This window comes from Urocitellus parryii, chromosome 4 (assembly GCF_045843805.1).
Source record: "Urocitellus parryii isolate mUroPar1 chromosome 4, mUroPar1.hap1, whole genome shotgun sequence".
Taxonomy (NCBI): domain Eukaryota; kingdom Metazoa; phylum Chordata; class Mammalia; order Rodentia; family Sciuridae; genus Urocitellus; species Urocitellus parryii.
In genome coordinates, this window is record NC_135534.1 from 169,710,161 (window position 1) to 169,734,089 (window position 23,929).

The window sequence follows — 23,929 nt, forward strand, 5'->3', positions numbered from 1 at the left end:
TCCTATGCTCATTTATGAATACATAACTAGTATAACTCCACATCATGTTCAACCACAAGAATGAGATCAAAATTGTAATGGGTTGCCTCCATGTATATACAACATGTCAAAATATACCCTACTGCCATGTATATCTAAAAACAACAAATAAAAGAAAATAATTTTTTTTTAAAAAGAAAGGGAGTCAAACTCATATTTTGGTGAAACTGCAGTTGTGTTTTAATGCTGAGGCTTGTTCTTGCTCAGCCTACTTATAGATAAGTTTATGTGCTGTGAATAGAAAATTGCTGATTGATATGGAATTTCAAGAGAGCTGTAATATAACTTCTCAGTTTATATGTAAGTAGTAGTATCCATTGTATACAGTAGATAAACATTCAAACATGAATAAAGTCACCTCTTAAAAATGGAAGTCTTTAAGGTGTGCTCTATTTTTTCTTTTTTTACTTTTGATATGAAGGGATGTCTCAGGTTTTCGATATTCAAAATCTAAGTGACATTTTTTTTAATTAAACAAGAATAAATATCAATATATTCAATCTGGAACTCCAATACTGCCAAGTAAAAAAAGAACTGTCAGTTGCCAACACTTGCAAATTCAACCTTATGTTCTTTGGCACAAATAACTAACGCAGCCACATACTTGAACTAGTAATAAAAAACTACTTCCTAAACTTAAGACAAAATCAATCATTATGTTGCAAACAGAGCTTCAAAATACTCCAAATGAATACAATGCCAAAATTGCTGTACATTAAGAAATTCTCTGTTGTAAAGCACTCTACAAATATAGTTATAAATGATATTAAAATATAAACCCACTCACACTACTGGCTGACTGCATAGTCTTATATTTCCTTCAGAGGTTGATAAACAGTGATGGTTTGGTGGGTACTCTTCCTTATCAGTGCATGCCTCCCAAGGTGGTTTAAAAAAAATGCCCAATTGCTCTGATGGGCCAATTTGTGATCTTCCAGAGACGTGAACAGAGAGCAGAAAATTGCAAACTGCACCAATGAAATGGAAGTGTGGAAAGAGCACTCCTCACTATAGGATTTAGAATACAGGGAAATGGATTTTTAAAAAAGAGCTACCCTTAATACAGTGTTGGAAACGGCTGCAATAAATAGAAGTGGCAGCAGAGTAATGCACTCTAAACCAAAAGCCATTTGTTATATATATTTTCCTTTTATCATCAATACGTCTGAATCTTAGAGTTTATAATACGGGATACCCCATATTTACCCTTAAGCTGCATGAATGTTTAATGATCAGGTAAGTTAGATAATATGCATAAACTAATCACCTATATGCTATTCATTTTATGCAGTTTAGCTATTCAAATCTTTCCTGTCACTACTGCAAGTTAATGATTTATAGATACGCCACAGAAAATGTAACAAAACAGGTGCCTGGACACATACAAGCAATTCCTTTAAGTTTCATCCTTTCATGAGGGAAAAACATTCAATGAGTCATTTTAACCTAGATGCCTGCAGCTGTGCCAAGCACTATCTGTCCCTGATGCAATTTGCTAAATCTCCAGGTCCCAGACTGGTTAAAGCAATTCTAGTTTGCTTTCAGTCTTTAGGGACCAACTTCTTTGGTTCCTTCCTCCCAACTCTGACTATTCTTGCCTAGAGCAATGCTCTGACTCTCTACCTGGACTGGACTAAAGGGCCTCAGGCAGAAGCAGAGTTAAAACACTCCCTTTTGGACTTTGAACAGGATGAAAACAAGATAACCAAAAGGCAGAAATTCCTAAGATGCTTATTTAGAGATACATCAAGGTTTGTGAAGCAGCCTGTTAATGTTCCTGGGGGCATAATGGAAATGAAGATAGGGCAGACTTCAGTGACTTCTAGGAATAGAAAGTATGGTAGAAATAGTAACAGAGTCCTGTGCTAGGATCAACCTGGGGGAGCAGAATTTTCTTGCAGTAAGAATGAGCCTTCTCAGGATACTTTGTGTTTTGCTTCCAGTTTAATATATTCTTATTCTTGATGTTCTTTCTATATATGCATTGATCATCCTCTATATAAAACTACCTATATGCAATCCTGAAAATAAAAGCAATGTACTACAATAAAAGTAACTTCTCTAGTGAAGACTGCAGTCTGGTAGGAGAGACTAGTATTAATAATGTAACCTCATAAACAAATATCTTACAAACTATGATGGAGCTATATGTGTTCTGAGGCTAGAAACCAGAGAAGACCTAACTGGCTTACACCAGACAGGTGACATTTGAACTTGTGAGAAATAAAAAGTCTGGTGATTCATTTTCAAAATATAGTATTTAGCTCTAAATGTAAAAGAGCTTGGGATGGAAGATGGGCAGTTGTAGGGGAGAGAAGAATGAAAGTTACAAGCAGTTAAAACTGGAGTGCTAAAAATTCACAGTCCCTTGACAAGCCAAAGGTGAGAAGGAAGTGGCCAACTGACCAACAGAGATAAAGTTTTATGTGCCAAAAGGCACCCAATCCTAAGGGAATTTCCCACCACAAGAGAACAAAGGGAGGTGGGCACAACTAAAAGTATATTTGTTTAAATAATCCAATAGAGACAGTAATCTAGGTGATGTTGGGGAACATGGTGCACCCCATAGTACTCAGCCAATGCAGAACTGGGGAAAGGAGTGTGTACTCTAGGGGATAAAACACTGGTTGTATGCAATCTGTGGGCCCCTGACCACCAGACACCCAATCTTACAAGACCATCATTAAAATAAAGCTTTTCTTTTTACTGTTCCTTGTTTCTCTTAGTCCATTCTTTGGGCTTGGACAGGTGAACTTATTTCTCACAAACTGAGGCCCAAATCATGAGTAAGAATTTTCTAGAGAAACCAGTGAGAAAGGGCATTTTGAGTATATGGATTAACTTCTGCAAATCTTCTGCCACCCGAGGAGGCATAATGAACCAAAAGTAAATCATTGTTACTAGAGCGAAGGGAAGGACTGAAGGGAGGCAGTGCTAAATTTTAGGTAACATAAAAGGTTGAGTTATTAACTTCTGAACGTATGAGAAATTATCGAAGCATTTTAAGAAGGGAGAAAAGAATCTGATCTATACCTAAAATTTTAAAAAAAAGAGGATAACATCATTTAAGAGGCTATAATAATTCAGAATGAGATGGTATTGGCTGGATAAGCTGATAATCGTAGACATACTGAGAAGATGTAGATGGATATAAGAAACTTATTTAATGAGGAAATTATTTGATGGGAAGTTAGAAAGAGCAGATCAAGGGTGGTTTCTAAATTTCAGATTTGCAACAGTGTATGCATTTTGCTTCTTGTCACATAAAAATGATGATCTCTGTTTGTACTCATTTATTTGGAATGCTAGAGAATTCAGAAAAAGCCACTGCACGTCCTAGCACTAATATATATATATTATAATATATATATAATTTATATATATATATATATATATATATATATATATATATATATATATATAAATACTTTTATCTGTCTGGGTTCTCTTTGCTATTTGCATTTGGCAATGTGAAGTCTGAGTCCTAGAGGAAAACTTCAGAGAGTAGGGAACTGAAGCCTTTGAAATGAATAGCCTTTTTTAAAAGAAGGTATAGATATAATGAGGGAGTTCAGATCTAAGTCTTAAGAAATTTCTAGATGCAAAAGCCAGGTTTCAACAATAAAAACAATCATTGACCTATGTATTTTAGAATTGTTATTATGTACTAACAATTAAGCTTTTGTTTTATATTAATCTATGTAATGTTCATCACAAACTTGTGAGAAAAATACTATTTTTATATTTTTACAGAAGAGCCAAGTCTGACATAGGGAGCAGCCTGAGGTCTCATGGCTACCCAGTGGTAGAAGTAGGCCATCCAGGCAATCTACTCAAGAACCCCCACTTTTTGACACTACCAGCTAGCTGCCAAGTACATAGGGAGACTGGCAGAGCAGCCTGAGCTAAACAAGTAAGGATGTTATAGATTTGTATTTGTCCTCTAGATCCACAGGGTCCAAGCCCAGAGCTATCACCCAATATGTGACTTTTGAACAAGTAAAAGATATATATTATAAAATACCTATCAAACTCTTGAGACCTTTCAGTAAAAATTAAAAAAATATATAAAATATAAAAATGAAATAAAATATACAATAATATATAAAATATAAAATAAAAAGTAAAAATATAAAATATTAATAGCATGTTAATATTTGATACTGATATCAAATATATTGGATATATTGCATTAAATAAAATAAAAATAAAAATTTATTTTATGTGCTTCAAGTTTTCACTTTAATATTTTTGTTTAATTTCATTTAAAATTACAAAAATTAGATGACCGTATGTGGCTCCCATTATATTTCTACTGAATAATGTAGTTTTTGCTATTTTTTCCATTTGGTCTCTAGATTCTTAACTCTGAATAAGCACTACCATACCCTCTTTGACATGGAGATTCTATTCAGACCTGAGCTCCAAGCTGGTGCCCTGGCCTCTCTGGTGTTTCCATGGTAACCTTGCCTTAAGAAGAGAAAAATACTTTCTACTCTAAATCCCAAAGAATTCCCTCCTCTGGCTTTATATAACTTCCTAATAATTTTATGGTTATATTCTCTATTCTTCTTTAAGAGTTTCTGAGGACTTTGACCTCATAAAATTTTATCTTACTAGTTCTCAGACCAATAAGAACACTTAAGAACCATTTGGGAAAGTTTCTCAAACTATACAGTCCCTCCTGTACACGGTTTTATATATGCTTCCTATCCTCAATGAAAGTGTATAATTTCTCCATTGTCTGACAAATGAACTTACTACATTATACCTACTATACTATATTTAATTTTTTTCCTGAGTTTTTCATTCTATCTCTTTAGCTCAATACCCTACTTGCTTTATTCACCTGCTATTCATCAAAGAACTCAATTTCTTTCCCTGTGTTGCAGTTTCTGAAATGAGAGTATCATCTAGATAGGGAAAGCTAACTTTTTAAAAAATATTTATTCTTAAGTTTTAGGTGGACACAATATCTTTATTCTACATTTATGTGGTGCTGAGGATCAAACTTGGTGTCTTGTGCATGCTAGGCAAGCACTCTACCACTGAGCCACAACCCCAGCCCTGGAAAAAAGCTAACTTTTAAATCTAATCAGGAAAATGGTTATCTCATATTCACACATCTACTTCACCGGAAAATATTCATCCACCTACCTGAGACAACTCAGATAGACATAATTATGTGCTTGTAAAATCCTTCTCCAAAATTGGCACATAAATATTTCTTAAGACATCATTCCAGATGAAACAGAGAAGTTAGTTTCCAATCACAAGCAATGATGCTTTAAGAGAAAGGAATTTGATGGTACTAAGGAGAACAGAGGTAAATATTTTTTTCCAAATGAAGCTATTGTGATTTTTTTCTTATGCTGAAATTTCCTTTTGTATGTTGTAAAATTTCATGAATATGGCTAGTGATTATTTTGCAGATACTCACTATGACATTCAGCAGAGATTTAGAAGTTAGGGCACTTCTCTTCTTTTGTACAATGGAGCACTCATACTCAGAGGTTAAATGAGATGATAATGAGTACTTGGAAAGTAAATGAAGATTTAGTAAACTAAGATCTCCAAATCTTAGTTCTTTTTCAAAGGAGGTCTTGTTTACTTTTCCCAATTCTTCTTTTTGATTATGGTTCACCACATTATTTTCTAAAGTAGAAATGCAGAGATTTAATTTACTCCTCTAATTATTATTTGGGGAACAGGCTGTAAAAGTACAGTCTCTCAAGGAGACGAAATTAGGACACTGATTACAGTGCTGCTCAGTTACACCACTTAAGTATACCCACATGAAAATGAAAGGCTGATATTCTACTAACTGCTAATTAGTACATAGCTAATATCTTCAGAATTTGAGTAATTCAGCTGAAGTGCTTTTAAAAGTAAGCATTCAAATGAACTGTAACTTTTTCAAAGCCATAGATTGCTAACAGACTGTCTTTCCCTTATTCACATTTGATATGACATTCACATATGCTCCTGTGATTCCCTTCACTTCATTGATTTTTAGATAAAATGGTTGATTTACTTATATTGGAACTTTACCAGGAGTATGACACATGCATTGCAATCATCTAGATAGAAGTGAGTGAGGATCAGGGACAAAATTAGTAGTACCATTAATGTTAATGTGCATATTGGATCAATGAAATAATATATTTAAAAAACATATTATTCACATTCCAGCCATCCATTCACCCATTTGGAAAATATTATTTGGTACCTACTATACATCAAGTACTATAAGTTCACAAAAGAATTCATAAAATGAGAATTCTATTAAAATGAAAGATAAAATAACAAACTTAAAAAATACAACAACAACAACAAAACAACTAAGGTTTCTTTTTTTAAAAAGATTGAACTCCCATAAAAGTAAAACTTGAAGGGCTGGGGCTCAGCAATAGTGCACTTGCCTGGCACGTGTGAGGCACTGGGTTAAATTCTCAGAACCACATATAAATAAATAAAAATAAAGGTATCAACAACTAAAAAAAAATTTAAAAATAGTAAAACTTGAATATTTAATGATAAAATAATAAATGCCTAGTCTCTATCCTGCTGGGCAATCCAATCAGATTTTGAACCTGTAATGCCTCCACAACTGTGTGAGCCAGTTCCTTAAGATAAATCTCTCTCTACATGCAAAATCCCATTGCTTCTGTTGTTCTGGGGGACCCTGACCAACAAACTAAATATTTAATACTTATTCTTATATATTTCTTAAGATATTAGGAGAATTTTATGCCATTTTTGTCCCTAGTAGCAGATGAGAAGTCTATTATTTCCATATGTTCTATTCAAAACTGTATTAATAAATTAATCTACTATTTGTAAACCTGGTTTGTTAAGAATAAGAAGAAAATACTGCTATGCTATGATAAATATGAAAAACCTGAGATTAGAAATTATGATGGAGAATATGTTCATAATTGAGTTATATTATGTTAAAGAATACATTTAATTTCTAGTAAATTTAAATTGCTCTCAAAAATTTCACTTTGTTTGAAATTTATGCACTTGTACTTCTAAATAGTCTCTTTGAAACCTAAGCTTAGCTCTAAGGTAATATTACTGGTTTCTTCTTATATAAAATGAAGAAATCAGAGCTCTAGGAAAACTGGATCTCAGAAATTTGAAATTTGTCTTCTTGGAGTATATTCCCATCTATCTCCATTGACCACCATTAGAGCTCCCACAGCTATAAGGAGATTTCTTACTTAGAAACACAAAGTCCTGAGATAAACAAGGAGATCACACATACATCCTTACATACATACATGCACATATATGTTTAGAGAAGGAATGATAATTATAAATATTATTGAATTAGAGAACAAAAAATTAGGGCAACAGTCATATTTTAAATTAGAGTAGCAAGACAATATTTGTGTAAAATATCTTAAAGTTGTACAAGACATATTTTAATGTTAAAAGCACATGTGGATTAATCATTTTGGTCATATACATATATTTTAAAAGAGTATAGCGAGTTTTTTTCATCTAATGGAGACTCAATGATTTAATCTAATAATTGATTTAAAGTCACCCAATCCTATAGAGCACACTCATAACTTCGAACATAAGACAAAAATAAAGTCATAAGGAATACAATAGATTTAGTGAATTCAGAAGCAATTTCAGAATCTTGCGTCATTATTACTTACGAGTAAAAATGTTACTTAAGAAATAAAAGGTCAATTTTTTTCATAGTTATAAAAGTCTGTGGCCATGCTATTGAATTTAGATAAGATCTGAGTACTAGTCCTGTAAATAAAAAGAATATACTAAAACCAAAATGACTATTTAGACCCTGAATCAGTTAGTTAATAATTAATTGTCAATGGCTTGAGTCATAGCTCAAGAATCAATCAGTCTCAGTAATACTAAGGATGAAAATGATCACAAAGTTTAAGTTACTATACAATAGACAAATTTTAGTAAACATGTCAGCAACTAATTAGGCTTTATGATCTTAGAAGTTTCTTCTATCTCTTCTACAATAAAATAAGACCATAGAAACTGGTTCTACAGAAAGTACCTGGACATGGGTATCCATATATATTTAATTTTAGGAAGTGCCATAATAATGTATGATTTTACACATTAGGGTTAATTCATTACCCATACCAACAATGTTATCCCAATTTGAATAAAATTAAATCCTTTTTATTTACAAAACCACTGAATTAACAATTATGGTTACAAACCCCTAAGCATTTAACAGTCAAGTTACTTAATACATTCATTGGGTATAAGTTATGTATATAATTTAATAATATATGTATAATAATTCAATAAAAGTAAAATATTTAAACTTCAAAAGGCATACTTATAATTTGGGGTACTATTCAACAGATCTGGTTCTGATATATCATTATATTTCTTAACCAGAAAGTATTACAAATTACTGTTCAACAAAGAATTGGAGAGACAGAGATAGTTGTGTTGTTAACTCCAAGAATCTAGTGATCAAATTCTATAGTATATTTACCAATGATCTCTTGACCTTTTATGTCTTATAACACAAATTGCTTTGTTCTCAATGGCTCATTATAGGGATCCTAGGCTTCAAGGTGTAGATCAAATGCAGAAGCACCTGTGAAGCACTATGAATTACTTTGTAAACCACCACCACATTAGCTTAGATATGGTGATTCACAAAGAAATCCACAGCACTTCACAGTTTGGGTAAAGTTCAGGACCTATGATCCAATAAAAATAGTACCCTATTCCACTGAAAGTTGAAAAAATAAGTTGAGCTACTTTTATACTCTTTCATATGACATTAAATAGAACTGTAGCAGATGAGCTAGATAGAACAGCATTCTTGTTCAATTGAAGAAAACATCCAATTTTGCAAAATCTTCCTTTAACTGAAAAAATACAAGAAACATCAAATATTTATTTTAAATTAAAAAAAAAACTTTAAGGCAAATAAATGTTTTCTGTATTATGCACCAAAGGAGTTCCTTTAAAAGAACTGCTAATGCAACAGCTAGCATGAGATTATGAAGGATGATAAAGTCCAGTTCTGCTCATAGAAATAAAAAACATGGTTATTAATACACTTGTCAGAAGAGGGAAATGAAATAAATAGGAAAACTACATATGAGTCTCACTGATAGATCACAGTGTATAAGTGTTTTTAGGTTAATATGCTCTAAAAATACCCTCAGTTACTTAGCTTTACATTTGTAATCACATATTCATATTTTATAAAATTCTTTACATGAATTTCATCTGGTTTTCCTGTTATATGTATTCAAGAAAACATTTTACATGTGATTTGCTGAAGTCCAGGATGTTTATGTAACAGAATCCTATGTTATACATCATTGCATTTAACTCAGAAAGAATAGATGCCAAGAAAAAAATGGAAAAAATATTCAATAAAGTTTCTCTCTTTAGTGAAATCACTGGAATTGACCACCTTTTTTCACTGCTTGCCCCCAAAACACATATCTAAAGAGCAAGAAGAAACCAAAAATTTCTATTTATAATTAATGAAAACAATCTATAAATCTTACTGGCCTTGAAAGCATAATACCATTTTTAAAAATACATCATGAAGTACCTGTATTAACTAAAAGACTGTTTTGCAGAAATTCACAAATACATTTTCCCAGGAAGTTCATTACTATTGCTATAGATCAGTGCTCCATAACTCCCTACTCACCTCCCCAAACTACACACACAAGAACCAGGCCACACTTGCTGAATAATTGAAATATGAAAAATGTTGAAGTGGAAAAAAATTGTAAAATGATTTGTAAACTCATAAATATTTATTTTATTCCTATTATGTGACAGACATAGTTCTAGTTAAATGCTTAGGATGTAAGAGCAAAGTCAGTACAGCCCCTGGGTTCCTGAACAAGAAAAAAATAAGCAATTGAGAAAAACAGGTAAAAAGCACCAAGAAGTTTCCACAGAGGTAATGGAGAGGTCACTTAATCCAGCAGTGAGAGGGCGAAGGATGGCTTTTCTGAGGAAGGCCCATGTGGAAGAAAACTGAAAGGAGAACAGCAGAGTTAGCAATGAGATGGGTAGGGTAGGAGTGTCATAGCCAGATGAGAACACAGAAGCCACTGCCTGTAGAAAGAAGAAGGAATGTGGTGTGTGTGTGTGTGTGTGTGTGTGTGTGTGTGTGTGTGTATGTGTGTCTTTTCAGATATATATCTGGAAAGAAAGATCTATGCAATATTTAGAGAATAAATGAAAGCCCGTCAACGTCACTAAATTGGGGAGAGAAAAATTAGAAGGAAGAGAACTACAGAACAGTAATATAGTATATCTTCATGATGTGCAGGGTAAAGGAATAAGTTATACAATGCTCTCCAGCTCTTCTGTATGTGTATGCGTGTTTATGCGTGTGTGTGTGTGTGTGTGTGTGTGTGTGTGTGTGTGTGTGTGTGGAGAGAGAGAGAGAGAGAGAGAGAGAGAGAGAGTGAGAGAGAGAGAGAGAGAGAGAGACTGAATCCTGGGGCACTTTGCCACTGAGCTACACCCCCAGCTCTTTATTTATTTGTTTGTTTTTACTTTTGAGATAGAGTTTTGCTAAGATGTCAGGCTGGTCTCCAATTTAGGATCTGCCTGCCTTAGTCTACCCAGAATCTTGGATTACAGCATGTCTCACTTCACCTGGCAGCTCTCCAGATCTCTTCAACAGTGTCACATTTGGTTCTGGCTTATGCAAAACCTCTTGTGCAACCAGGCCAATTTTTTTCTCTGAGGTTCAGGCATCCCCACTGGGTGGAGTAGATAACTGGAGACTCTGGCATCGGCTTGAAAACAGAATGCCTCACCTGTTTTTCTCAATGTCAAAATACATTCTACTGTTATGTATATCTAAAAGGATCAAACAAAAAAATTAAGTTTAACAAAAAAGATGAGATCTTAGGTGTCTTGAATAACTGTCCCACCCCAAATAGGAAACTGAGTTGACCAAATAATAATAATAAAAAATTGAAGGTGGGTTTTATAGTATTTCATCCTTCTTGTTTTCCCTTCTTTCTTTAAATAAGTGTTCCTTCTGTTTCTACTGATACATTCTGATTGGGTACTCAACCTTCCTTTTCTTACAATTTTTTTTTTTTTGTACCAGGGATTAAACCAGGGGCACTTCATCACTGAACCACATTCCTCACCCCCTTCACATTCCTTCCTTCCTTCCTTCCTTCCTTCCTTCCTTCCTTCCTTCCTTCCTTCCTTCCTTCCTTCCTTATTTATTTATTGTTTTGCTTTTTATTTAGAGACAGGATCCCACTGAGTTGCTTAGGTCCTAGGTAAGTAGCTGAGGCTACATTTGAACTCACAATCCTCTGCCTCAGCCTCTGGAGCCATTGGGTTTTCTTACACTTTTGCAGGCAAGAAAACTTCAAGCAAGCCCCTCTTTAGAATGAATTAATGCACTTAAAAAATAATTCCCTCATTTCTCTCAAATATGCTATCAATTTTATATGAGAGAATGTGCTCTGAGAATGAAATGTTCTGGTTGAACTAATTTTCTCATGCACTGATTAATTAGAAAATGCTATTTTTTAAAACCCTTGTACTATTTGACTTCCAAAATAAGTGAAGTTCATTATTTCTTCATGAATTACCACATTGTTGTGTTTTACTTTCTTTTTCTGAGGTGATTAAGAACCTTTGGGACATTTTCTATTATCTTACTAACATCTTTGTTAGCAAGAATGCAACATTTAATCATCCAGTGCTCAGGATTTAAGGAGATAAGGTCCCTGACCCCAAGGAATTCAGTGCACAAAGTTACCTTCATCTGCAATAAGGAACAGTAGTCATGTCCCTCATAATGTTGTTTCAAACAACAATCGACTATATATACTTATTTATGTACCACATAGCCTGCATGTGTAGTACCCTATACCATCTAGATGTATCTAAGTACACTCTGTGGTATTTGCACAGAGATAAAATTGCCTAATAAAACATTTCTCAGAATGTATTCTTATCATGTATCTTGTGTATCATAAAATGTTTAATAAATGTTATGAAAAAAAAACATGCTCCACATACTGAGGTTTTAGAGGAGGGAAGCAAACACCCCGTTCATCCAGGACAGAGGAGAGGAAGGTGGTATGAATCTGATATATGCTATACAATGTGGCACTTTGCATACAATTATGTAGTACCCAGTAGAAGATATTTCTGTGTCTGCCAACAGAATCAATCCTGAGGATTGCTAGTCTGAAAGGTCACAAATGTTAGCATGAATTCAGGTAATTAACTTCATTTCCCTAGTCTTCTATAACCTGATGGATTCCTGCTAACTGTACATTTTTTAAAAAATCAGGTTCTAACTAATCCACAAGTCTATTAAAGGACAAATGTCATCAGGGGTTGTAAAGTGAGTATCTAAATTCTGATTCAAACATCCAAATGGAGAGTTACTCTGTACTATATTTAATAGATTTATCCTTAGTCTTAGAATATTATATTTCACATTTTTTAACACTCCAAGCAAGAAAACTGAAATAAAAGAGATAAAAGTAAAGGTAGGCCTAATATCACAATATAGGTCATAAAATCTACTCTACTTAAAATAACTACTGCAACTCCCAGGAAGTAAAACAGCTGTAGAACTCACAGAGGCATCTGCAGTTAAGGACTTGATACTACTAATATGACAATCCCTGCTGGTAAACTGAGTGGGAAGCGTAGCTCCAAAGAAGCCTGCATCATTTTCTAGTGAAAACAGCTAAAAAGATGGAAATAATATGGCAAGTAAAATAACTCGAAATAAAAATAGATCAGGAAATGAAAAATGTATGCACAGTTAATACAATCCTCCTACTGGTTGGTTTTTCACTTCTTTTGTTAAAATTTCTTCTACTTTTGTCCCTAAACCTAGAAAATGCAATACACGGCAGGAGATGAAAACAAGTTACTGCTGATTAGAGAATAGTCAAATGTTCATGCGAAAACTAGCAAGGAGTAACACTGCATCACTGGTGATGACATTGAAGAATGCCTATTTCATTATTAGCCCAAGACATTGAAGTCATAGTTTATTAATTTATATAATCAATTAACATAATTTCTAATAATAACTAAAGTAAATAAATGACAGTTATTTTTAATATACATAGTTAAAATCCTGTCCATAATGTATCACTGTAAGAGTTTAAAATAAATTGGAGACTCATAAAATTATTGAATTTTCATTATTTTAAAAAAGTATTTCATGAAGAGCTTTCATATACCCAGCTCCTACAGAGCAGTTATACTAATTCATTCATTTCTGAAAACAGAGAATAAAGATTCTCCATCATCAATATGTGAAAACTGAGACTCAGAAAGACAACAATTTGTTCAAGGGCAGTAAAGTTAAATGGTAAAGTCAGGTCTGTCTAAAAGTTTATGTTTTGCCTTCCCCTCATAACTTCTCAGTATGCAATACTACATAGAGCATTTAGTAAATCTATTAAGGAAAGGAAATTAAGTGGAAATAAGGAATTTGAATTATAAATTATATTGAAGTTTGTGTAGAATCAAATAAATTTTTACAAGCATAATGTTTATAATGAAACAATTCCTTTGACCTAAAATGATAAAATTGTTAACTTACAATATTCAAAGTAAAAATTCTTCAGGGGAAATATCTAGTTTACTTAAGACAAAATTTTTCAGATTTCATGTAAAATACCCATTTGCATAGGGATAAATAATATGCCAATGATAAAATTTTCTTTCCCAACTCATAACAATTTGCAGAAGCTTGACAGAGCTTCATCAGCCTAATTTGTGATTTTCAACTTCCTTACATTAAAAAAGACTCTTGTCTTAAAAATCATACTATGACTTGATATGCCAAGAGTTGAATATTGTCTTTCTGTACTGGGTTTAGCTTACTTTCAAAGATCATTAGTCTAAGGAATAATGAATAACATTTTAGAGATCAAGTTTATAAATCAGACATCTTCATTTACTGAGGGGCTTCTGTGAATAATACACGTGTGTGTGTGTGTGTGTGTGTGTGTGTGTGTGTGTATGTAAGGACATGCATACATATTGGTACATGTGATTTTTTTAATCCCCTACTCCAACTGATACTCTTAGAAAGTGGCATTGTGGCATCCAACTTCAAATTTCCCTGCATGTTTAAACACCTAGTTTTTAATGGGTCAATTTAATTGTCCAGTTATTTGAAGAGAAAAACAATTGTCCTGATGAAAATGGTATAAGAGGAAAAAAACAAACAAACACTTTTTAAAAAACATGCTTTCAGTGCATATTATTCCCTTCATTAATGAAAATCTCACATTTGGAACAGCAGTTCAGCTGAGTAACTGCAAACATAATTTGGTTCCTGTGGACTGACTTTATTCCAAAATCACAATGATTACATTTTGCAGCTGAAAATTAAGCTTAGCCATGTGGTTTTTCCAATGAAGATAGAAAAACAACATATTATTTAAGCCTTAACTCACTACCTTTACAATGTTTGATGGACTATGTTAGACAACAATGCCTTTAATAGTTTATTTGATGACATTTGATCCTAACTGATTTGATGATGTAATAGACTTTAATGCCTGTTTTTAGCTCAGAACTATCTTTTGAACATGAGAAAAATATAATGGATACACTTTTTGAATACATGTTTATAACTATCAAGGATTAGCATGGAACACTAGATTCAAATTTATATTTGACAAATATCTAATTATCCCTTTATCAAAGATAGATTAAGCTTCTACTATGTGGAAGAAACTCTACTAAACGTGAAAGAACCAAAAAGGAAATACTTAATGCCCCAACCTTCAAGGAGCTGAGACCTGGGTTTATGCACACATTACTAGTACAGTGATAGATAAGCAAGCACAGGATCCTAGAGAAGAGGTGACCAGGCAGAACTGGAGTCAGAGAGGGCTTTTCAGAAGAGATACAGCCTAGATTCTCTATGGGTTTAAAAATAGTTTACCATGTGATCAGCTGACTTGAGTAAAGACTTGAGTGAGGAAAGATCATAGAAGCAGGGTATCCTAGGTAAACAAAATATCATTTGAAAAATTCAGGAGGCAAATTTTCTGTAGAACATTTAGGAAATTATATGTTAATTATGTACATGAAGAAATAACAAGCGTTGGAAAAGAAGAGTTAACATTAAGTAAGATTCAGCATTTGAACTGTGTGCTATACAAAGCTTGAAGAAAGGAAAACAAGGTTATGAGAAATGGCAATTCCTTACCCTTTCAGAACCCCAGTTGGCAGTTGGTCATTTTGGCCAAGGGTGTCTTCTTCAACAGGGCAACTTTCACAAGGCAGCTGCCATGAATCAACCTTTGCTTCAGTGCATATCAAGCTCCAGGACACTGTGGGCTATAATCTTCTCCCTCTCCTTCCCTTTTTAGTTTTCCCCCACTGCCACCCCACATAAACATGTCTTCAAATGAAAGTCTAGATCAGTCAGGCTCAAACCAAAATTATGACGCGTGATAGGTCAATCTTTCAATAATAGAGCTAAAACTTCTGAATCATACATATATCTTATTATGCCCATTTATATCAAGAATTCTTCTTCACTCTCAAATAATTTGTTATTTTTTTTTTTTTTTAGTTCTAGGTGAATAGCCAATTCAATGAAATAGTACACAATTTCCACCCATGTTCTTTGAAGAGAATGTGAGATTTCCAGACTATATAAATACCTAATTTATCTAGGCATTGTTTTCACCTTAAATCCAGCAAAGCTTATTACAATCTCATCATAAACAAATCATCCCAATATTATTTCTTGTCACTCTGCTCTATATGTGCCATCAAAGAAACAGCTCTTCTGTAACGTGCACTAAGAAATATTATCTGATTCCTCACAAGGAAGTTGTAGCTTTTTCCTCAAAATCCTAAGACCAATGTTCCTACTGCTAGTGCAGAAGTTATAATGCAAGTATAACAATTTCTCTGTTACCTCTATGCTAATTCTTTGACTCTTAGAAGTGAGAGACTATGCTTTAGTTGTTTGGGACACATAAATAACTGATAAAAAGAAAATACGGGGCTGGGGATGTGGCTCAAGTGGTAGCGCGCTCGCCTGGCATGCGTGCGGCCCGGGTTCAATCCCCAGCACCACATACCAACAAAGATGTTGTGTCGGCCGAGAACTAGAAAATAAATATTAAAAAAATTCTCTCTCTCTCTCTCCTCTCTCACTCTCTCTTTAAAAAAAAAATTAAAAAAAAAACCAAAGATGTTTTGTCCGCCGAGAACTAAAAAATAAATATTAAAAAATTCTCTCTCTCTCTCTCTCTCTCTCTCTCTCTCTCTCTCTCTCTCTCCCACTCTCTCTTAAAAAAAAAAAAAAGAAAATACGTTATGGCTTATATAGTAAAATAGGGATCTATAGCCATTATAAGTAAAAACATACCATAAAGTAGTCAAAAGATTTTGAACAGAAAATGAAAAAATTATTTGAACTTGTGATCATAAGAAAAGAAATATAAATGACACACAAGTCTATGAAAACTATGCTTCACTTGATTGATAATAAAAAATACGCAAATGAAAACAGTAACAAGTTATTTCATCCATAAGACTGGGAGGAGGAGCATATATTTAAAAAAATTAAAGCATGAGAGGCAAGGGTGTCAGGAAATGAACTCTTTCTCTATTCCTAGTAATGTAAGTTTTCATGCTTTTGGATTACATATTGGGAAATATCAAAAATTTATAAGTGAACATGTAATTTTATCTAAAAATTCTCCTTCTAGATATCTACAGAAATGCCTATTAAAATATATTCATGAACATATTGACTCTAGCATTTTTAGTAAATTAAAAGTAGGAAACAACTTAAATATTCATCAATAAAGAAATAAATCATAATTCAATACCATTATGTAGATAGTAAAATGAGGTAGATAATGATATTTAAATGACATGTAAATACCTTTAAATGCAGCAAATTATATGAAAATAAGCCCAGAATGATCTGCTGACTTTAAATTAAAGAACAATATGCATAACATAGCTCTTTGGGAATACATAGCAGATAGAAAACACTCTAGAAGAGGCATACCAACTTGTTTAAAATGTTTATAATGGGGAAGTTCAAATAGGAAGTGGGAGGTAAATCAGAGGTGGCAGCGGAAAGCAGACTTCAATGTTTTCATTAACATGCATTGTGTTCTTAGCCTTGGCATACAGTAATATATTCACATTAAAAATACAGAAAACTGAAAGCAGAGTATATCTTTTATATAATGTAAAAATACTAAGCTCAAGAACATTGTCAATTACATGCTACATTGTAACAAAGCAATGCTATTTACATCCCCCAATGCCTTTGCAGCATGTGAGGTGACAAAGTGGAAGGACCGATTTCCTGAAAATATAACATAGGAACTTCAATAACCTTGAGAAGCTGGGAGTCCTAGGTTCAAATCCCATTTTTGACATTTTGACTGGGAGAGCTTTATTTCTATGAGTCTTACCCTCCTGCATATATAATGTTTATTGTAGTATTTACCTTCTAAGATTTTAAAAATTCTTTACTTATAAATAGGTTAATTATGTGTACTTTCTTTTATCTACTGGTGCAAAAAGAAACCCTGTTCTTTTTGAAGATAAAAAATAAGTTGTGCACGAAGATGTCTTTTACTTGAGGGCAGTTTCATACTACAGTGAATGAAGTGGTGATTTCCTCTCAATTTATCATGCAATATGTCTTTAACCTCTGACTTAAAAACCACCCTAATTTTATTTTTTTACTCATAAAATCATAGAATGATACAGGTAAAATAAATAGTCTTTAGAAGTCATTTAGGTTTCATACCTTAGGTTTTATATCTGAAAGTAAAATAATTAACATCATAATGTATCTACTGAATTTTAATCACTCCCCCCAGAAGAAATCATAGTATTTACCTCATTGACCCATCAAATGTTTAATTTTGAGGAAATGAACATTTAGAGGAGAAAAACTTTCCTTTTCCTTGGAATAAAATTTCAGCCTTTGTCCTTACTTATATGAAATAGTGAAAAAGATGACATTTAAAAGGAAAGATAAGATATACTAGCAGGAAACAAGGAAACTATAATAGGGCAAAATTAAATGATGTTATCTCTTGTGAAACAGTGAAAATAGGTTACAGTTCTAGATGTGTTAGCAAATTCATGACAGCATTCATCCCTATTCCTTCATCAGTTGCTTAGGTTTTGGTGATAAAAAGATTCTAGCACAATTTGAAATTCTTTCCAGGGACTTTGTATAAAAATTGCTTTCCAATAAACAAATTTAACACATTTTCTGGCAAATGATCATGACCATGGTTTCAGGTAAATAGTTACCTTATTCTTAGTACTGTCAATAAATCTTAGATGAATTAAAAGAGTTTAGTGATGAACACTATAGCTTAAAGATTTACACCTACAACTCTACTGCTAGAAAGGTGGTACTTAGTTTTTCATATGGAAACACCTATGCAAAACCAGAAGGATACTTCCCAAGAGGGACAAATAAGACAATTGGGCTTACAGGAAAATCTGCTAATCAATAAAGCCATTTTAAATGGTAATCAAGTGATATCCTTCTACCTGTCAATTAAGACTCCATTAGTAATGACAAAAGCAAGAAATCAGGTAAACATAATTCACATTAGAAACTTTCCAAAATTGAGTTGCCAGAATTTGACAGTCTGTTCTTTAACAACTTGTACCTCTCTACTACTAAGAAAATTATTTTCTGCTGTAAAGCTAATGGCTAAGAAAGGCTTGACTAAACATTTGTCCTATATAAATGGCTATTTAGAAAACCCCCAAATTAGAGATTATAACTTGGGCTTGGTCTAACTTTTCAGGTAATTCCACTTTGGGTATATTTGATTTGGATTTACCAACTCTTACCAAATGGAATGTTGTGCAGGTGGTTCAGATACAGATTCAAGTTTGAAAGCAAAACGTCTTACACGTGGGGGTAGTGTTACTTTAATTACACAGGATCTAAACTCATATGACTATAGTCAGTGAGTAAGAGAAGAATTGTTCTCCTTTTCTTTATATGTTCAACAAAGAGTATACTTATATTAACTTGTGTTCACCCATGTTTAGGCAACTGAGTATCTAGATAAAGATATTCTATTAAATATTATACACACAGATACACACATATATGCATATACAGATTTATATACATACACATCAGAACTTAATATTTCTACAAAATGATACCCAATACAAATTAAAATTACTAATGTTTGAGGAATTTAAAACTAATATGAATCAACTAGTAAATCTGACAGCTGAGGATGGCAATTAGAGCAAAAATGCTAAATTTAAATAACTAAGAGCATTAAATTTGTCATCTACTGGTCCGAAATAACTATAGAATCATAATAGGGGAATATTTTGGGGGAATGGAGCTTAAAATTTAGAATATTCTAGCTATTATTGAATTTTTACTTCTACTTGAAAATCAATAAAATGTTATAACTTAATTTTAAAAGCTAACATTTGACCAGGTCTTGAAAAGCCAATACTAGTGGGCAGTCAGAGAAACTCTGGTATCCATTCCCATAGGTTTAACTTAATCAACATCTTATTTTATAACTTGTAAAACAATATAAGGTGAAGAAATAAATTAAAATAAACTCAAGTAAATAAACAATAATAATAAAAAAATGTTTCTCTTCTATTAAACAACTAAATTTTTCCAAAAACATTAGTTAGCAAGGACTGTTTTAGTGTTTTATATGTACCATTTTATGAATTAATTTTAGTAAATTTTACTGTCCTGATATACAGTATTTTAAATATAATTATATTTATATAATAAACTAATTTATTTCATTTTATTTTATATATTATTACAACTGGTGCACACTGAGTTTAAATACAGTAACCAAATTTTTAGTACTGAAACCACAGTCTGGGTCTAAAATTTGGCTTATGTGTTTGTGTTTTTAAAAACATTGAATGACTTCCAGTTCTGAGGATTTTGTATTTCAGATAATCTCATTATCCTTTCAATATTTTAAGTACTTTTTCAAATGAAAACTGTCTTACCAATTATTAAATCTACAGTTTTGTATTTAAATGAATTGTGAGTATACACAACATTTATTAATTCATCGTTTATTCAGTTAGTTGTGCATCAGTGATGTGACATAGGTGGAGTGCTATTATAGGCCCTCATTACTCAGAAAGTTTCCTCATTGAACATATCATTCTAGATAAGGCTTAACTAAAATCATGATGTGGGTATTGTAATCATCACACACAAGAAAGAGAAAGAAAGAAAGAAAGAAAGAAAGAAAGAAAGAAAGAAAGAAAGAAAGAAAGAAAGAAAGAAAGAAAGAAAGAAAGAAAGAAAGAGGGAGGAAGGAGAAAAGGAAAGGAAAGGAAAAGAAAGAGGAGGGGGGAGAAAATAATGAAAAATAAATTAGCCATCATGTTCTCACCAGAGAATTCTGTACTGAACTAAGATGTAACAGAGTTTGAGTCTGAAAACTATATGTGGATAGGATAATTTTATTTTGTTTGACAGCAAGGGCCCACAACACATATTGTGATTTATCTCAATTAACTTTTCTCCTATCTTTTTGTTTTGAAAAACTTCAAGCCAACAGAAAAGATGAATTAAAAAAAAGGTACAACAGGCATCCCTATATACTTATCTATATATCATAAACACATATACACACAAACAAAAAAACACATTTTGCTACATCTGTTTTGTCTCTTTATCTTTCTTTCTAAATACCTGCATACATGTCCTTTTGTTGTGAATAAAAAAAACATATTTTTACATGAGAATATTTTGAAAGTAAATTGTGCACAGTATGATAACTTCATTTACTTTGGCGTGGGTCCCTTATGAGAAAGAACTTTCACACATATGTTTATTATGCCACTAGCACAAAAAACATAACAATACCACTCTGAAAGAACATTCTATAACATTATCTAATGTATGGTCCACATCCAATTTTACCAACTGTCTCTACAGTGTCTTTTATAGCTATTTTTATCTTCTGTTTCTGACCTAGTATCAAAAGAGTGTAATACATTGCAGTTTTTTTATTCCCTTTATTATTTTATTCTAAAATATTTCCCTTTTTTGATATTTTTGACTTTCATGATATTGATATTTTTTAAGAGTTAAGGGCAGATTTTTTTTAAATGCAACAATTTGGATTTTTCCTATTGTTTCCTCATTATTAGATTCAAGCTAAAGGTTTTAATAAAAAAAATCTCAGAAAGGTGGGGTTAAGTTTCAGATTCTTTTACTTAAATTATGTGTATTTTATACCTCTGGGAATCTAATCAATCTCTGCATTTCTTGCTCCTGATTCTTTATTAATCAATCAGCAGACTCATTTCATGTTTAACATTTTCCAAGAAAATATCAACTAAGGAGATAGTCTTCTAAAGGTTCACAGCACTTTTACTATTATGTGTATCATATTACCATAACTATGATGGGTCTCTGAACTAAGATGGCATTGCCATGTTTGTCATTCAATAATAATGCCTGCATAGTGATTTCTGATTTTCAAGGCCATTTTATATATATCATGTCATTTTGTCTTTAAGACAACTCTGAGAGTTACACCTAAAATTAGTACTTTTTAAGTGAGTTCATGAGCCAAGCTTCTATTCTGAAAATGAGATTTTGTTCAAAATCACATGGCTAGTAAGTACTAGCATCAAGCTTAACGTAAGTCTTAGGACTGAAAATGCAGTTCCTGGTTTGGTTTTTGTTCTCCATCATACCACAGTGTTATGGTTTAGATATTAAGTGTCCTCCAAAGTTCATATGTGAAGCAATGTGTGAGAAGTGAGAAGTGAAATAAATGGCTTATGAAATCCTCCACCTCATCAGTGCATATGCTCTCATAGGGATGAACCTGGTGGTAACTGTAGGAAGGTAGGGTGAGACTGCATAAAGTGGGTTAATGGGAGTGTGGGCTTGCCTTTGGGGTGCAGATTTTGTCATGCCTAGGAGAGCTCTCATTCTCTGCTTCCTGTTGCCGTGTTCTCAGCTGTTTCCTCTCACCACACCCTTCTACTCTGATGTTCTGCCTTAACCTCAAGCCCTGAGGAATGGAGCTAGCCATCTATAGTCTGAGATCTCTGAAACTTTTCCTCCTCTGTGTTGTTCTTGTCATGTTTTTGTTTTGTTTTGTCAACCGGGTGAAAAAGCCAACTAAATCACAGAGTATCCATGAATAACAGAAGATAACTTCCCAGACAACTCCAAAATATAACCCACGATAGAATAAACCATATTCGAATATTCTCCAGGAAATTTCAAAAACATATGCTGCCATGTTTCTTCCAATTATCACAGCTATTTGTACCTTTTTGTCCAAACATGTTCACTTCATCTAAGGGTCCCAGTTGACTGAAGACTTCTCTGCCTCATTAGTTTTTAATTAGTTAACACTGACACTTTTGAAAATGACCACATTGACCTACTTCCATCTCTGTGGAACTCCATATATCAAGTACCAACATGCTAAGTATGCGTAGGGGTGGTTGACTCCACTATCACCATAGTGATTAGATTTGGATTAAATGTATAGTGTTGTTCAACTCGGGAATTTCTGAGGAAAATAAAATCTGAATTTGCTGGTGAGGCAATTGACTAGGAAAAAACGAAGGGAAGTAAAAAAAGACATTAGACTGGGAAATCAGAAAACCTATATGATTAACTAATAAATCACTTAACTTCTTGGAGCTATTCCTAATTTTAATCCAAATAAAATAATGCCATTGGCCTTGATTTTCTGTCAAATTCCTGCCAACTATGAAACCCGATGATTTTAGTGGCTTGGTCTCAGGGATAATGTAAACAACTTCAAATGAAGTTTGACTCAGCTCTTAGAAGAACTTTCTCTTTAAAATTAATTAGTGATCCACATAGGGAAATCAATACTTTCCTAATAAGGCATTTTAATTTTCAAAAATATAGAACAATGTTTATTTAACATATATTTTAATTAGACTTTTATCTTTTCTAATTTGACAATACTTAAGTTTAAAATGTAATTTAACTAAAAACCTCTTTCCCATGTTAACTATCATCTTTTTTTATTTTCAATGGGTTTTGAGACATTATAATTGTCAATTGAATTTTGGATTGATCTATCTGCACAGCACTTAAAATCTGAAGCAGAAATGCACCACCATAGTAATAATGTTCTCACCAACAATGTTGATAGCAACAATAATAATCAAAATCTGTAATCATTTGTATTTATGCTCACTACATTCAATTTCCAAAATTGCTTGTTGCTTCTCATTTTCTTCAATCACAGATGAAATTTAATTTTGCATATTTTTGAAATTGCTTCCAAAGAGCAAAGGAGCTTAAATTCACTTAGTCACTAGAGAGGTATATCTGCTTGCTGAAATTTGGATGAGTGTTCCCCTAAGGTCCAAATGTTTAGAGGCTTGGTCCCCAAGATAATGTACTGGGAAATGCTTTGCACTTTTAAGAGGTGGAACTCATAAGGTACTGGGAGCAACTCTTGAAGGGGATTCTTGAACCTCAGACTTTCAGGATCTCTCTGCTTCCTGGCTTGTATTTGCTCTAGCAAGGACACCAGTCATGATGTGCTGCCCGGACACGAAGCCCAATCTTGGACTTGAAACTGCAGAACCATAAAACAAAATAAACCTCTATTTACTTCATAAGTCACCTATGTCAAGTGTTTTGTTTTAGTGAGACAAAGGTGACTAATACATTGCTTCCCAGCATATTCACAGAAAAAGAAGAGATGTAGCTTCAAATTATGCGAGTTGGGGTTAGACATTCCAATGTTTGAATCCATGCCTGCCATTTGCTTATCTGCAAAGTAGTGACAATATATCAAGATTATAGGGATGTTTGGAGATAGAGATGTGAACTGTGCAGTGC